Below are 17,989 nucleotides of genomic sequence, written 5' to 3' on the forward strand. Positions count from 1 at the left end.
GGATAAGGGACCCTGACGGCAGCAAGGGAGGTGGCGAGAACTCCGGTTGTCTGAGTCTAAGACCTTCCTCTGATGAAGACCCAGCTCCAAGTACCTTTCCCACCTAGCATGGCCAGAGAAACTACAAGATGCCCAGTCAAATTTGAATTTCTGATAAACAGTGAATAATTCTTTAACATAACAGATATTTGGGACATATGCTTATACTAAAAAGTTATTCATTGCTAATCTGAAATTCAAATTTAACAACATATCCTGTAATGACATTTGCTAAACCTCGCAAACCCTCCCCTTTTCAGCATCTGTCACTCACCCCTGCCCTGAACCCCCAGGAACCATCAGAGGTTGTGGGCCTCCTGAAACATACTCAATGAAACAGAAACTCAGAGCTGCGAGGAACACTGAAGCTTATCTAGCCCCATTGCTCCCCACATAAGTGGACGAGGAGGCCGAGGCCCAGAGGGGGCAGGCACTGGCAGGTCCTTGGGCACCTCTCAACAACTTGACTGGAATTTGGTCCTCCATGACAACAGGAGGACCCTCAGTTGTGGCCTTCTTAGGAAAGGCCAGGGCCCTCCTGTTCATCATTCTGGGGCAAGGCAAGGCAAGGAGTCTCCAGGTTTCTGCCCTGACCCTGGGCTGTGGTTTCCTGGATCTTGACACCCCCAAGTGAGTCACCTCCAACTCCCAGGCTACATCTGACGCAGTGCCAAGGCCCTGGGACTCCTCAGCTCTTACCTGGCTCCCAGGCTGGAGAAGTCAAGTGGGCAGAGCTGGGGTGGCTCTTGGGCAGGACTTCGTGGGAGGGACTAGACCTCGTGGGAGGCTCATTTACCTGTAGTCCTCCTCAGGCCCCGGTAATGGCCCAGTCAAGGGCAGCCCTCAGACACCCAGTGGTGTAGCCAGGCACAGTGGCTCATGCCTGTAATCCCAGCACTTTGGGAGGCAGAAGTGGGCAGATCACTTGAGGTCAGGAGTTCAAGACATGCTTGGCCAAAGTGGTGAAACCCCGTCTCTACTAAAAATACAAAAATTATCTGGGTGTGGTGATGGGAGCCTGTAATCCTAGCTACTTGGGAGGCTGAGGCAGGAGAACTGCTTGAACTTGGGAGGTGGAGGTTGCAGTGAGCCGAGATCGCACCACTGCACTTGCACTTCAGCCTGGGTGACAGAGCAAGACTCCGTATCAAACAAAAAAAAAAGAAGAAACTCCCAATGGTGCAGCTAGAGCTGAGGAGAAGGTGGAGTGCCTGGTGGCAGGGTGGGGTACATGGGTCATGGGGGGGACATAGACTTGATTAAAATCATTCAGCCCATCAGGCCTGCAGGGGTCTTCTGTCAAGCAGCCATTCCCCGCTCCCCACTGAAGGTGCCCATCCCTCTGGGCTCTGTTTCTTCATCTCATCTTTCCATCGTTATGTATTAGCTTGCTTATTGTCAATGTCTAGTTCAAACACAAATCCTGTTCACTGTTTCAAGATCATAGAACAGTACTTGGCTCAACAAGTTTTGTGGAAATTGCCCTTACTGCATTTCACCTTGTGTGGAACATGGCCCCTGATGCCACGGTCCCCCACCATCCCATGAGCATCTTAGCACCTGCCAGGAGACCGGCTGTGTGCAGAGCTTTGTGTTCCCCGGGTCCAGGCTCCGGTTCCCTCCTCTGATTACAGCCCAGCCTGGGTCCTGGGACTGAGAAAGTAACAGCACAGGGTTGGGGTGGACTGACAGTGGGTTTGGGGTGCTGCTCAGGGTGGGGCTCTCACCTGCCTGCCCCAGCGCTTCCACCTGAACCACACAAGCCCATAGCACCTAGGCGTGGCCCAGGAGCTCAATCCCAGGCCCACACTGAGCTGACCCCTCCCAGCCAATTGGGCTCAGGGTACAGCACTGAACCAGGAGCTGATGACCTATTTGCCTTGGCTTGTGATCTGCCACATCCCTAGGCCTTGCTGGGCCTGGCTCTGTCTGTCTGTACAGTGATGGCTCTGGGCTAATGGTCTCTGAGGCCTGCCAGCTCAGCCCACCCATGGCTTCTTCCTACCCCTTATCTACCTCTAAACCTTTGTGCCAGCCACTCCTGCATTACCCTGGGGGTACTCCTGACCCAAGGACCTTAGACCCTCCCCTTCACCCTAGTCGACCCTTTGCTGACCCTTCTCTGGGACCCAAGTCCTGGTCCTATCTGTCCTGGGGACCATGGGCAGTTGGTGCCAAAGGGCTGTCCCCAGGATACTTGGGATACTTTAAAGTCATCCAGTAAAATGTCATTCAGGGAAAATCTATCCACATCTACCTGGCTCCAACCCTCTAACCAATCCCAATAACTCCTTTGGGATGTCTGCTCCCCTGACATGTCCAAAGCTGAACTCTTTATCTTTCCCCAGACCTGCTCCTCCTGTCTCAACCTCAGCAAGAGCATCACCAACCAGCTGGTCACCTGAGCCAGGAACCCAGGAGTCACCAAGCCTCCTCTCACTTTCTGCCTGCCTTCCTTCCATCCTTAACTAAATCCTGGCCACCCCTCTGGGCTATCCTGGGGACTGTCCACCTCTCACCTTCCGCAGAACTGCCCAACTTCATCCTTCATCTTTTCCTCCTGAACCTCGAAAGCAGAGGGCTCTTTGACACCACTATCTGCCTGCAGTCCATGCTTCATGCAGCAACCAGAGAGGGACCCTGCTGGCAACACACCCAGCCTTGTCACTCCCCTGCTCAAAACCCTTCCATGGTTCCCACTGCCCTCTGGATAAGGTCCGGCTCCTTGGCCTGGCATTCGAGGCCCTCCGGGCTCTGGACCCTGCCAGCCTTATCAGCTTATCTCATGTGGCTGTTCCACTGGCGGCCAAGCATCCTCCAGCTCTCAGCTGTGGCTCACGATGTTCCCTCCACCTAGGAGGCCTCTCTTCTTCCAAATCTTTAGGTTCCTCCACCCTGAATCATCTGGAGAGTACGCTGTGGGAATCAACTCCTTACTTAGGAAGGCTGGATAAACAAGGATTTTCCCAGGGTGCATGTGTGTTTTTAGACTCAGTCAACATTTATCTATTTATTCAGGTACTCAGCCTTTCAAAAAGGATTTGAGGTGGGCTATTCAATATTGATTGCATGCCACCATGTGCAGCAAAGCCCAGTGTGTGCACACACACACTCATTCACACACAAGGCCAGGGCACCATGAGAACCAGGAACCAGGCAGAAGCTTGCAAAGGCCTCATGGGGCCAGTGTGAGTTAGGATGAGGCGCCTGGATTCAGAGGGAGGCCCACCTGGCTCAGGGTAACACAGACAGATATGGGGTTGGGGTTAAAATCTGGGGTTTTCTGAGCCCAGTTCACAGGGATGCCCCTGGAGGACTGAAGCCCGGCCCTGTCTTTAAAAAGTTCCTTGGTTATATGTAGACAGGGGGCTCTGGAAAATTAAACAAAGCCCACCGGGCAGCTCACCTTCCCCCAAGGTGCTCAGTGCCCCATCTTATTTAGCCCCCTAGGGTCAGGGAGGAAGCAGGAGCTGGAGATGGGGGAAGATTCGGAAGGACAGGAGGTAGTAACAGAGGCAGCAAAGGTTGCCGGCGGGGGAAGGAGAACCATAGCTTCCCTCCGTGGCCCCTGCTTGCATTTCCCTTCCCTTTTGCCCATGTCAGCTTCAAGATCTGTTCCTCTTTTCTTCTGCAACATTGCTGGCTGGGGGCAGGCTGGGGCAAAGACTGTGGTAGCTGCTCAACCTCTAGGTTCTCATGGGAGAGAACCTAGGCCCCAGCCAAGTGGCTGGGCACCACAGACTTCAGAGTTCCCAGCATGCTTTCTGGCCCTTTTCTCCTCCTCTGTACCCCCAGCTAGTCTGTGAGCAGGTATCACCACACGCTTTCCGTGGGGAGGAAACCAAGGACCAGAGCATTGGTGACAGAGCAAGGACTCCATCCCTTTATTCTCAGAAGCTAAAATCCTCCCTCTAGAAAGTATCCCAGGTGTGATTTGGCATGGTGGCTCACACCTGTAATCCCAGCACTTTGGGAGGCCCAGGCAGGCAGATCACCTGAAGTCAGACCAGCCTGGTCAACAAGGCGAAAACCCATCTCTACCAAAAATACAAAAGTACAAAATTAATAAAAATATAAAATTAGCTGGGTGTGGTGGTGGGTGCCTGTAATCCCAGCTACTTGGGAGGCTGAGGCAGGGAGAATTACTTAAACCTGGGAGGCGGAGATTGCAGTGAACCGAGATCGCGCCATTGCACTCCAGCCTTGGCGACAGAGTGAGACTGGTCTCAAAAGAAAGAAAGAAAGAAAGTATCCCAGGTGCCATCTGCTTGTATTCTCTGATAGCCTGGCACAGTAACTGAGTTCAGAAATATGTGTTGGCATCAGAGAGGGCCGCTGAGAAGGGGCCTCACCTCTCTGCACCCTCCAGGCATGGAGGCACCAATACTCAGTCTTGACCTCCATGGGTTGTTTTAAATCCTGGGCTCCTCTGAGGTTTCACACATGGGGCATGGGACATGGAGGCCAGCTCGGTGAGACTCTCCAGGCAGTGGGCAGCATGGACGGGGACAAAGATTCTAGTTTCATCTTTTGCAGCCAAAGGTGGGGCTGGCCTGGCCCACTTCTTGGTGACCCTAACTGACCCCAACACTGAGTGGCTGGGAACTGACCCAGGCTGAGCTGAGGCAGCTGTCAAAGCAGCCCTAAAATTAGCCCCAACAGGGATAGGGAGGGGATCTGGCCCAGGCTTCAGGCTCCCATGGCCCCAAGGGACTGAGCCCACACCCCACTCAAGATGGAAGAGGTCAGCCAGAGTTTTGGCAGTGACCTACCTGGAGGCTGGGAGGGGAGATTCACAAGCTAGGATGAACATTGTTCAGAAGGACGATCAACTGGCAGAAGGCGCCCTCTGCTAGTTTCTTGGATCCTATGTGGCTCCCACCCCCAAGCCCTTCAGAACCCTGAGAGGAACCAAGGAGAGACCTCACTATTTATGTTCTCCTAGAACAGGACTGAGGGGGCCAGCCTGTCCTCCCAAGGCTGAACTGGATAACATCACACCTTAGCATCAGCTCCCAAGAGCAGAGGAGTAGCCAGAGGCGCGTTAGCCTGATGGATAGAGGCGTGGATTGGAGACACCTGGGACAGGCTCAAAGCCTCATCCTGCCCAGGGATGCAGCTCCACCCACTTTCCTCTCCTTTGCCTTGGTGCTCTGAAAATCTTATTTAAAACGCAGAGCCTGGCTGTGTGGTACCTCATGCCTATAATCCAAGCACTTTGGGAGGCCAAGGAGGGAGGATCACTTGAAGCCAGGACTTTGAGATCAGTCCTGGCAACATAACAAGACCCCACCCCGTCTTTACAAAAACTTTTAAAAAAAATTAGTTGGATGTGGCGTCACGTGCCTATAGTCCCAGCTACTTGGGAGCCTGAGGCGGAAGCATTGCTTGATCCTGGGAGTTCGAGGCTGCAGTGCGCTATTGAGTATGATTGTACTACTGCACTGGATCCTGTCACTGACAGAGCAAGACCCCATCTCTAAAAAAAAAACCAAACAAAATTGGGGCCGGGTGCAGTAGCTCATGCCTGTAATCCCAGCACTTTGGGAGGCCAAGGCCGGCAGATCACGAGGTCAGGAGATGGAGACCATCCTGGCTAACACGGTGAAACCCCGTTTCTACTCAAAAAAAAAAAAAAAAAGCCAGTCGTGGTGGTGGATGCCTATAGTCCCAGCTACTCAGGAGGCTGAGGCAGGAGAATGGCATGAACCAGGGAGGTGGAACCTGCAGTGAGCTGAGATCACGCCACTGCACTCCAGCCTGGGCGATAGAGCAAGACTCCGTTTCAAAAAAAAAAAAAAAAAAAAAACCAGATCATGATTCAGAAGATCTGGGGTCAGGTATGAGATTCTTCAAGATTCTAGCAAGGTCCCAGATTGGCCTGCAGATCACACTATGAGCATGAAACTCATTTCCCGGGCAGCTTGGGTGGACCCCAAGGCCAGGGCCCCGTCTTCTCCTGTACACAGGTATCCCTACCACAGGTAACCCCAACTCCCATCTGCAGTACAGCATGGCATGAGCATATGGGCACCCAATATACTAGGTGGCTGGCTGCTTTATTGTAGGTTCCTGCATGGGCAGTAGGTGTGTGTGGTAGTCCCTGGACCTCTGTGTCTACTGCATGTCTCTTGTTACATGTGCAAAAAGTGTACAAAGATACACGTATACAATAATGATGAAATAAAAATAGCTAAAGTTTAAAAAATAGCTAATCTTTATTGAGCACTATGCCCAGGGAAGGTACTAGGAATGTTACATTCAGTATCTTATTTAATTCTCATAACAACCCCTGTGAGATGAGAAAACTGAGGCTCAGAGAGGTTAATTGACTTGCTCAAGGTCACACAGCTGTTAAGTGGTAGTCAGGACTGGAATATGCATGCACACCTGTGCACCCAGTGCACCCATCTTGGTGCCTGTGAACTTGTGGGCATGTGTACTGTTGAGTGGGCACAGGTGATGCAGGAGGTGAGCAGCAGCAAGGATGGGGTGGGTGGGGTAACAGCCATGCATGATGATTCAGAGTGTGAGCTTTCCACAGGTAGGGAGACAGGAGACCCAGGTGGAGGGAGATGCAGGCAGGAGCTGGCAAGTCTGGGCTTGAGTCTTCATACTGCAGGGTCAGCTTTGACTTCCTCCTTTGTGAAATGAGTGTGATAATATTTGCCTCATGAGGCTCTGCTATGAGAAAGAAATGCTATAGTAACACAAAGTGTGCCATGTGGACCTGCCTGGCACAGAGTAGGCACTCAAGATGTGTGAGCTGGTCTTTCCTTCCCCTAGGGACTGAACTGCTTGGGAGTGACTTGTGCCCTGACTGGTAGCAGCCAGCTCACTGGATTAAAGGAGGCATCCTGGGGAGGGCTGGGGATGAGTGGTGCAAAGGCATGGAGGGTGGAGTGGGTTGCAGCTGAGGGAGCACCCAGAGAGGGACTGACATTGTAACAGAGCTCACAGCCTGGCCCACCACCTTTGCTTGGCAGAGACAGGAGAAGCTGCAAGGCTGGAGATGCCCCAACTGCGAAGATGCCCTCTCAGGAAAGCAAACACCCTGTGCCTTGACTCAGCCCTCAGCAATGCCAGACACATCAGCCCTCACGGTCTTGCAGGTCATGTCCACTGGAGACCAGATCTCCTCTGGGCTGGGCCAGACATCGTTTAGGCTGGGCCTTTGGAAGTGCCCAGTGACTCACTTACCCTTCCTCCACCCACAACCCAATCTTGCTCCTGGAGTTGGAGTCCCTCTGAGGCTGCCCACACATGGGTGGCTCCCAGAAGGCGGAGCTGTGAGGCATCACCAGGCAGACCCTTATCCCTCAACAAATCCACTGCCTAAGTCCCTGCTCGTGGGTGGTGAGCTGCCTCCTGCAGGGCTCTGTAACAAGCAGGTGGTTGCCTGGGTGAGTGTCAGTCTCACCTGGGACCTGGAGTGGAGGGGCACTTAGGTGGATCCCCTAGGCCATCCAGAAGCAGGTGCTGCGAGTGGAGCCCCACGCACAAAGTTGCTGAGAACTGGCTTGCGGTGGGAGGCTGGATTGAAGTACTGGAGGACCAGAAGGCTCACAGCATCCACCTCCTTCATCTTCCACGTGAGGAGTCTCAGCCCAAGAGAGGACCATCACCAGGCTGGTATCATCTGCAGAAGGCACAGATCCCACCTCAGCCACCCATCCACGTTGCTGATGGGAGAACGTCCAGAGGTAACTGTGGAAGGGTGGCTCTGGCGCCTTCGTGTGGCAGCAGGGGAGAAAGGCAGGGCTGGGCAGAGGTGGATGGGCATCTCTGGGTGGGGTGAGTCCAGTGTGAGGTGCGCTTCCTGGGTAATAGGGTGAGGGCTTTCTCCACTTATACACCCTCCATCCCTACCGATCACTCCAATCCAGTATCCACCTCCCCCACCAGACCGGGAGCCGCCACCAGACCGGGTAGGGCAAGGTCAGATCCATCATATCACTACAGCGTGCTGGGAGGGCATTGTGAGGGTTTGAGGAAGTGGTTTGAGTGGAATTGAATTCAGTATAAATGAAAGGAAACAGTGTGGAATGTGGACAAAGACAAACAAAATGTTCATCGAATCAATGTGTGTAAAAGCAGAAACCGTGTTGGTAATTGTTGAAGTGGGTGATGGGGGCACAGGGGTTCATTACACCGTTCAATTCATTTTTGTGTGTGTTTGAAATATTTTAAAATGAAAGAATTAATAGAAAACATAAAGGTCCAGCAATAGAAATCTAAATAAGCTGTGATGCAGCTGTGCAAAGGAATAATGTCTACAGACATTGAAAATGCTGCTGTTGATTTTTTTATTTTTAATTATTTATGACAGCTTTATCGATATGTAATTTATATACTATACAATTCACCATTTAAAGTATACAATTCAGTGGCTTTTAGTAAATACACAAAGTTTTGAACCAGGACAGTCAATTTTATAGCATTATCTCCCCCTAACAAAACTCCATGCCCATTAGCTGACAACTCTTCATTTCTCCCCAGACCTCCCCACAGCCCCCAACCTATACATTTACTTTCTGTCTCTATAGATTTGTCTATTCTGGATATTTTATATGAGTGGAGTTATACAATATGTGATCTTCTGCATCTGGCTTCTTTGATTTAGCATAATGTTTTTAAGGTCCATCTATGTTGTAGCATGTATCAGTACTTCATTCCTTTTTGTGACTGAATCATATTCCATTGTATGGATGTATCACATTTTATTGATCCATTCATTCATTGGTGGGCATTTAGGTTGTTTCAATTTTTTAAGCTATTATAAATAATGCTGCTGTGAACATTCATGTACAAGTTTTGTGTGTGGACACATGTTTTTATTTCTCTTGAATATATACCTAGCAGTGAAATTTCTGGGTCTTATGGTAACCCTATGCTTACCCATTTGAAGAACTTCCAAACTGTTTTCCAAAGGGGCTGCACCATTTTACATTCCCACCAGCATTGTATGAAGGTTCCAATTCGCCACATTTTGTTATTATCTGTCTTCTTTATCCTAGCCTTCTCAGTGGGTGTGGCACATGTAATTTTTAATGAAATGGGGAAAATATCCACGGTATAAAATGTTAGATTTTTAAAAGCAGTCTTTAGAACTATTCATACAATGTAATCTCAACGCTGTAAAATGCATATGTCTACAGAAACCAGACTCAAAAAAAATCTACCAAAATGTTAATATGATTATCTGTGACAATTTGGGGTGATTTTTATTCTTTCCTAAATTTTTTACAATTTGGACATGTATCAATGGGATAGAAAACCAATATTATAAAAGAAGGTAAAGAAAAATGATAAATATTAATAGAAAGAAAGATAATGCAAGTAAATTAAGATAAACATGAAAATATATTAAATGAAGCTGATTAAGGATCCGTGTGCAGGACCACGGCCTGGGCACTTGGAGGAGGATGTCTGAGTATGGTTGGAGAAGCAGAAGAGTCAGGCCATTGATTCTGGGGCATGAGGGTCTGCAGAAAAGGAAGAGTCACTCTCACTGGGAGTGAGGGAAGGCTTCATTGGAAGAGGCAACTCTACAGCTGGCTGCATCTGAAACAAGAGGAGAGATGGGCAGGAGCTGGGGGCATCCCGAGTCCAGATGTACCAGATGCAGCCCTGATCTCTGTGCACACAAGCCACTGCGGTTGCAGCAAGGGCATCAATATCTCTAAAGGCAGAGACGAGGGACTGAGTGAACCTGGCTCTGTCCTAACTTGAGGTGACTGACCTAGCCCTATGCATTGAGGATGAGTCTCCTTACCTTCAAAATGGCCCTGATAACTTCTCTTGAGGGTCGTTGTGAGGCTTCAGTGATATAGGACTGTGCAGGAGTTCCAGCACAGGCCTCTCCCACAACAGGTGAGTGATTTGCTGCAAGGATACAGGGAAAGACAAGCTAACTCTAATGCCGGGGTGATGTCAAGGGAAGTTTGGCGGGGAGCAACCCTGAGCTGGGCTTTGAAGGATGGAGGCTGGTAAAGGAGGAGCTATTCCAGGCAAAAGCATCTGGGATAGGCCTGCTTGGAGGTGGGGTGCTGAAGACAGGGGTGCCCAGCCTGTTCACAACAAGGAGTAACCACGGTAAAGATACAAATAGTCTCCTGCGAGAGAGGCCAAGCCACTTCGTTATCTACTTTACCAGCTAAGCCCAGAGAGGGTGGAGCAGGCCCAAGGTCGGCTGGGGAGATCCTGGCCTCAGCTTCCCAGCAGAGGGCTCTTCTGCAGAAAGTGACCCCAGGATAGGAGGCTGCCATAGGAGTCAGTGATTTGCACCCCAAATTTCAGGTGGTATCTGAGCTCTGTGTGTCCTTCCTACCCACCTCTCAGGGAAGTGGCTTTCCTGGTATCATGGGGTTGGAATAGGGGAAGGGAATAGTTTTATTTTCTTCTTTTGCTGCTCTGTTTTTTCCCAGTCCTCTACACTGGGCAAGTACAACCTTTGTTACTGCAGAAAATGGCACAGGCTGCTGTTGCTGTTTTTTAAAGAACATTTTCAGGATGAGTTTCCTAGACCTTGCAAAATGTCAGTGTTACAAAATCCTGCAATTTATTGTCAGACATTTCTGGATAAAGGTATCTGGAGAGATATAGCAAATATAGCAAGGTATTAACAATTGATGCTTGTAGGCAAAAAGTATGCCATTGCTCATGATACTACTCTTTCAATTTTTCCATAGATTTAAAGTTTTTAAAGTTTTTTTGGGAAAAAAAGCAACATATAAAACCATACACACAATGGGAACCAAAAATTGGAAGGAGAGAACACCAAACAATAAAACAAAATCTTTGTGACCTTGAGTTAGGCAAAGATTTTATAAATACAGTATCAGAAACATGATCTATAAAGGAAAAATATTTGTAAATTGGACTTCATCAAAATTAAGAACATTTGCCTTTTGAAAGAAACTATTAGGAGAATGAAAAGACATGCTACTAACTGGGAGAAACTATTGCAGTACACATATCCAAGAAAGATTTGTATCTACAATATAGAAAGAACTCTCAAAACCCAATAATAAGAAAACAAACCACCTAATTATAAAAAAAGAAAGGAGGCAAAATATTTGAACAGATATTTCACCAAGAAGGTGTATGGATAGTAAATAGGCACATGAAAAAATATTCAAACACATCATTACCTACTAGGAAAATGAAAGTTAAAACCACAACGAGATACCACTACACATCTATTAGAATGGCTAACATTAAAAAGACTGACCATACCAGGTGCTGGTGACAATCTGGAGCAACTGGAACTCTCACATACTGCTGGTGGGAATGCATAATGGGGGAATCACTTTGGAAAACAGTTTAGCAACTTCTTAAAAATTAAAACACAAACCTGCCATATAACCCAGCCACTCCACTTCTAGATATTTACTCAAGATAAATAAAATCATATATCTAAAGACTTATACACAAATGTTCAAAGCAGCTTTATTTGTAAAGCAGCTTTATTTGTAATAGCCTCAAACAGGAAACAACCTGTCCATCAACAGGTGAATCGATAAACAAATTGTGGCATAGACATGCAATGGAATACTACTGAGCAAAAAGCAATGAACTGGTGGATAACTTCTGGAATGGTGGCATGAGCAGCTCTGCAAACCTTCCAGACCTTCTCTCCAGCAGAACAAGTAAAACTGCTAAAAGTTATACATACATAATTATCTATTTATATATATATTGATATCTATTTATATCTATATTGACATCCTGGGAATTGTCCTAAGGGCATACAGCAGATGAAGAAACATTTATTCAAGAAAACCTACTAAATTTCAGTAAGAACAGTAAGACTCTGGGACATTTGAGCTACAACTCTCTCCTTCCCTGACACCATGCACCTCCAGCTCAGCATGATGGAAACTCCACTTCAGGCAGATGAAGCCAAGAATGCAGGGCTCCTTCTTCTTTGAGATCCCAATCTTCTCAGCTCTGTGTTGCTGGAAAAATTTATTAGCCACCGGCAAAAGAACAAAGTTGAAATCTCACTTTATTCCATATGTAAAAATTAACTCAAAATGGATCAAAGACCTAAATGTAAAAGATAAAACTATAAAACTCTCAGAAGAAAACATAGGGGTAAGTCTTCATGACCTTGGATTTGGCAATGTATTATTATTATTATTATTATTTTTTTCTTTGAGACAGAATCTTGCTCTGTTGCCCAGGCTGGAGTGCATTGGTACAATCTCAGTTCACTACAACCTCCGCCTCCCAGGTTCAAGCGAGTCTCATGTCTCAGCCTCCCAAGTAGCTGGGACTACAGGCATGTGCCACCACACCCAGCTAATTTTTGTATTTTTAGCAGAGACGGGGTTTCACCATGTTGGCCAGGCTGGTCTTGAACTCCCGACCTCAAGTTACCCACCCACCTCGGTCTCCCAAAGTGCTGGGATTATAGGCATGAGCTCCCACACCTGGCCTGGCAATGTATTCTTAGAACACCAAAAGCACAATCAACAACAAGAATGTGGGGAAATATTTGCCAATTATATATTGGATAAGGAATTTGTATCTAAAATATATAAAGCATGGTTATAGGCTGGGGGCTATGGCTCACAACTGTAATCCCAGCACTTTGGGATGTCAAGGCAGATAGATCAATTGAGCCCAGGAGGTCAAGGCTGCAGTGAGTGATGACCATGCCACTGCACTCCGGCCTGATAGAGCAGAACCCTGTCTCTAAATAAATAAATAAATAGAATAAAAAGAACAAAGATACCAAGAACCAAATGCAATGAATGCACATTGACTGGATCTTGAATTCCTCCTCTATACTCCCCAAAACTCCCCAAAATAGCTGTAAAATCCATTTTGGGAAAGTTGGGAGAAATAGGAATATGGGCTGGATATCAGATGATAGTATGGAATTATTACTTTTCTTACTATTATGATCGTGGTTATGTATGACAAATCTTTGGAGTTGCACACCCAGGTGTTGGGGGTCATCCAGTGTCATGGTATCTGTGACTGCTTTCAAATGGGTTCAATTTTTTTTTTTGAGACAGGGTCTCACTCTGTTGCCCCAGCTGTAGTGCAGTGACGTGATCTTGGCTCACTGCAGCCTTGACCTCCCAGGCTCAGGTGATCCTCCTGCCTCAGCCTCCTGAGCAGCTGGGACCACCATGCCCAGCTAATTTTTGTATTTTTAGCAGAGACAGAGTTTTGCCATGTTGCCCAGGCTGGTCTTGAACACCTGGGCTCAAGCAATCTGCCTATCTCAGCCTCCCAAAGCGCTGGGATTACAAGGATGAGCCACCACACCTGGCCCTAGTTCAAATTTTTAAAAATGACAAAACAGTGGAGCAAATAAGAGAAAACATTAATTGTTGAGTCTAGAAGAACATATGGGTGCTAACTTGCTTATTGTATACTTTTTTCCTTTGTATTTGAACATTTTATTTTATTTTATTTTATTTTTGAGACAGGAGTCTTGCTCTGTCGCCCGAGCTGGAGTGCAGTGGCCGGATCTCAGCTCACTGCAAGCTCCGCCTCCTGGGTTTACGCCATTCTCCTGCCTCAGCCTCCGGAGTAGCTGGGACTACAGGCGCCCGCCACCTCGCCCGGCTAGTTTTTTTTTGTATTTTTAGTAGAGACGGGGTTTCACCGTATTAGCCAGGATGGTCTCGATCTCCTGACCTCGTGATCCGCCCATCTCGGCCTCCCAAAGTGCTGGGATTACAGGTTTGAGCCACCGCGCCCGGCCTGAACATTTTATTTTTTAAAAAATCAAAGGGAGGCTGGGCACAGTGGCTCAAGCCTGTAATCCCAGCACTTTGAGAGGCTGAGGTGGGTGGATCATTTGAGGTCAGGAGTTTGAGACCAGCCTGGCCAACATGGTGAAACACCGTCTCTACTAAAAATACAAAAATTAGCTGGGCATGATGGCGCGTGCTTGTAATCCCAGCTACACGGGAGGCTGAGGCAGGAGAATTGCTTGAGCCTGGAGGTGGAGGTTGCTGTGAGCCAAGATCACACCACTGCACTTCAGTCTGGGTGACTGAGTGAGGCCCTGTCTCAAAAAAAAAAAAAAAAAATCAGAGGGAAACATGAAAAAACAATCACCTGCTGGGTACACAACAGGGCTTCTCTGGGTTCAGGAAATGTATTAAGAAGCCTCACGTTGGGGGGTGGGCAGCCCAGGTGGGGCCAAAATCTGGAGCCCTTGAGCTTCCCCCAGAAGGAATATGCCCAGGGTGATAGGCAATGGGGAGGAGCCCCTTTACCTGGCATCAACCCATGCCAGCAAGGTGCAAATAAGTGGCTTTCTATGCATTTTTTCATTTAATCCTCACCACATCCCATGAGTCAGGTACCATTATTATCCCCATCAGCTGAGGAACCTGAGTCTAGAGTTAAATATCTACTTAAAGATCTTTCTCCAATCTAAGGGCTGGGCCTGGGCTTCTTGGAGGCCAGGGAAGTCATAGGTTTGTGTACCCTCAGATCAGCCTGTGGACAACCTGACCTAGCTCCTGCCCTGGGGGAAGAGGGGAGACTTTCAGGAACCAGGACCTCCACTAGGTAACCAGACCCAGAGGGAATGGGGTTGGAGTTTGAGGCAGGGGCTCTGTACCTGCCCAGACATTGAAGGTCAAGAAAGAAAGTAGATGCGTGGCAGGGAAATTCACACAAGCTGTGTTGGCCACAGGTACCCCGGGTTGTGATCTTTCAGACCTCGTATTCTGGCACTTCCTCTGCTATCCCCCTCCTCTTCACACCTGTCACCCTCAAGCTTACACACACAAGCTCACTCTTTCATGCCTTCGCATAGGCTGTTCCCTGAGCCTGGAATACCCATGGCTCACAACATGAATTACTATCATTCTTCAAGACTCAGCTCCAAGTCCCTGGCTCTGAGCTCCCTCCCCAACCCTACTTTTTTCTACTAGATTATAATTGATTCCTTGAGGGTCCCCAGGCCTGCACAGGACCCGGCCTAGGAGACAATGAGAGTTTTATTGATGGTAATGCCTGTCTTTCTTGGCCCTGCGGTACTCAGGGACCCCCCTCGGCCCCAGACTTTCTGCTGTCACAACCTCCACATCCTGAGTGGTCACTCTCTGTGAGTCTTCTCCCTTCACATCTGGGGTCACAATTTCTTCCATATCCCCAGTGCCCACAATGGGGCGGCTCAGAGGTCCCACAGCGAGTGAAGGTTTGTGGTTGCATCTCTAGAGAGACTCATGTCACACCGACTGGACACCAGGTGGCGATGTCAGCCCAAGTAAGGGTTGGGAAGCCCCAGGCCCTAAGCCTCTGGCTCTGGTACAGCCTGGCACACAGAGATGGGGCGGAGTTGTCAAAGCCCCAAATTCCACAGCTGCTTCTCCTCACCCCATCCAGTGCGCTCATGCCTGATTTTAAAGCTTAGGATGTCAGGGTTGGATTGACAGTAGGAAGCCTTCAGTCCCCAGATGCAAAGAGGAATAGCGACCTTCACGAGTCCACACAGCTGAATCAAGAGAACTCAGATCAGAGGGGTCTAGGTGGGCAAGTGGCCAGCTAAGCACCAGTCATTTCCTCCAGACTCTGCCACAAAGGACTGTGTAATGGGACAGCCCCTTCCCTTCTCTGAGTCTGCATCCTTCTGCCTCATGTTGGTAGTGAGAGCTGAGAAAGTGGCCAGAGTGCCGGGTTCTGGTCCTAATTCTGGTTCTTGTGTGCTGCTGTGGCCTGTGCTTACTCCCCTGAGCCTAAGGGACCTTGACTGTGAAATGGGGGCTGGACCCAAGAGCTCTGAGCTGCCAGGACTCCAGGATCTTCACTGGGTAGGAGAGGCCTGCGTGTGGGGCCAGTCAGCATCTTGGCCAAGGACAGGCTACTCTGGGAGCTGCCAGACGGAAAACATTTTCCGGGAGCCGGAAGGGCTAACAGAGCCAAGGGCCAGGCTGAGCAACCACAATGGACCCTTGTGTAGAGGTTTAGCTTGGACGCACCCACAGGCCCAGCCCCTGGGCTGGGGTGGACACTGCTTTCTGATCTGCTTCCAGACTCAGCTCCTGAACAACCCAACCTAGGTCTAGAGATGGGAGCATAAGATGGGCTCATGGTCCAGCTCCAGAGTGATGCTCACAGGCTTGGTGCCAGTGTCTGAATCTCTGGCATCAGCCTTTCTGGAATCCTCTTGCCTAAATAACCTTACACAAAATTCATCATCCAGCTCTCCAACCAGAAAGGAGCTCCAAGACCGCAGAGAGCAAGTCTTCTCCTCAAGCCAACTCAGGGACAGTTGGACCAGCCTGGACAGACAGCTGGACCAGCCTGGTTTGCTGAAAAGCCTTGGCTAGGTGGTCCATCTGGGACACCTGGGCTCTAGTCCTGGCAGAGCCTTAGTTTCCTCTTCTGCTCATTGGAGGGAAGGAAGATTTTAATACTCGTTTAAGGGGACACAGATACTGGGGCGGGGGAGCTTCAAAAACATCTACACAACCCACCCCGCCCCCACCCCTCCGCCCTGCCTCAGGAAGGATTCCACCCAAACCAATCCAGGTAGACCTGACTCATCCTCCCCTCTTCCTGCTCCTCCTGGAGTCCTGCCTGAGGCTCTGTGCTGCCTCTAAAGCAGCCCTTGGGAAGCCATTCCAGATACCCTGTGGGCTGCACCAGTTTCCCCTTCTCTGGCTCCATGGTCTTGTATTCATCGCTCCTCAGGGAATGGGGTCCTGCTGGCCTAATGCTCACAGTCATCTCAGAAGCTGCTGCTGGGGTCCGTGATATCACCAGGCTCCCCAGGGGATGCTACGTCAGCCACCTCTGTGAGGTCCAGCAAACTGTCCTAAGCGTGGAAGGAGATGATGCACATAAAGGGCCTGCACGTAAACTCTCCTGCACCATGTAAAGCACTGTACTAGGATGAAGTGCTAATATTTACAAGATGGAATTTAAATGCAAGACTTTGTACTTGGATGGAATAAAAAAAAAAAAGGTTGAGGTCTTAGATGAAAGGAATGCAGTGGGATGTGGCCAGCACAAAGGTAGATTTGATGTCTGGATGCATTAGCAGAGGCAGAAAGCCTCTGGACTCATTCAAGCCTGCTTTCACACCCTCATGCCTGTCTCTAGAAGCAGCCCCTTCAGCTCTGAGACTGCATTTTGCACACTGAGCTAAGACCAGCCTCTCGTGACATCCACATAGTTTCCCTTGAGGCACAAAGGGAGCTGCCCCATGGTCTTGAGATTGCCCTATTAAGCTGGGAGGACAGTGGCTCTGTGTCTTCTCTGCTCTGGGTCTGACACCACCTGGGCAGGGCCTACAGCCCTGAAGCCATTCTTAAGAAATGTGAACAAAGGTCCAAAGAAGAGCCAGTTGGGAAGTCGTGGATTCCTCCACTGGTGAGGTGGACCAGAAGCCTAGGACGCACCTCATGTTAGGGCTGTGAGAGTCTATAAATTTCTAAATTGATCTGACAATCTGACGTTCTGAAGCCTGAAACCACTTAGTGAGAAACTCAGCAAGCCAGGAGCCATGCTTTTTGTCTGTCAGCTGTTTATTTTGTATGGCTTTATTGCTGAGTGTGGACCAATAGACTTAAAAAAAAAAAAAAGAAAGAAAGAAAGAAAGAAAAAAAAAGAACCTTTCAGTGGGAGGCAGGGCTCTGCTGTCCAAGGTCACTTCTGTTTATTTTTGTCACTGGGACAACTGGGCGATTGGGAGCCAGGGCAGTGCCTGGAATTTACTCCTGGTTTCCTCCTCCCTACCACATCCTTGCATTGTCAGCCCTGGGTCCTAAATCCAACCCAGCCTGGGTAAGAACAACAGCAACAGCGCAGACTGTAGAAGCGGGCAGACCTGGGCTGGAGTCCCTGCATTGTCATCTAACATCTGTGCAGCCTTCAGCAAACTGCTTCGCACTTCTGAACCTTTGTTCTCTGATTTACTAAACGTGAGCGAAAACATCTGCCTCCGAGACTGTTGTGGGGATTAGAA

Source organism: Colobus angolensis, unplaced genomic scaffold (assembly GCF_000951035.1).
Source record: "Colobus angolensis palliatus isolate OR3802 unplaced genomic scaffold, Cang.pa_1.0 Scaffold355, whole genome shotgun sequence".
In the NCBI taxonomy this organism is placed as follows: domain Eukaryota; kingdom Metazoa; phylum Chordata; class Mammalia; order Primates; family Cercopithecidae; genus Colobus; species Colobus angolensis.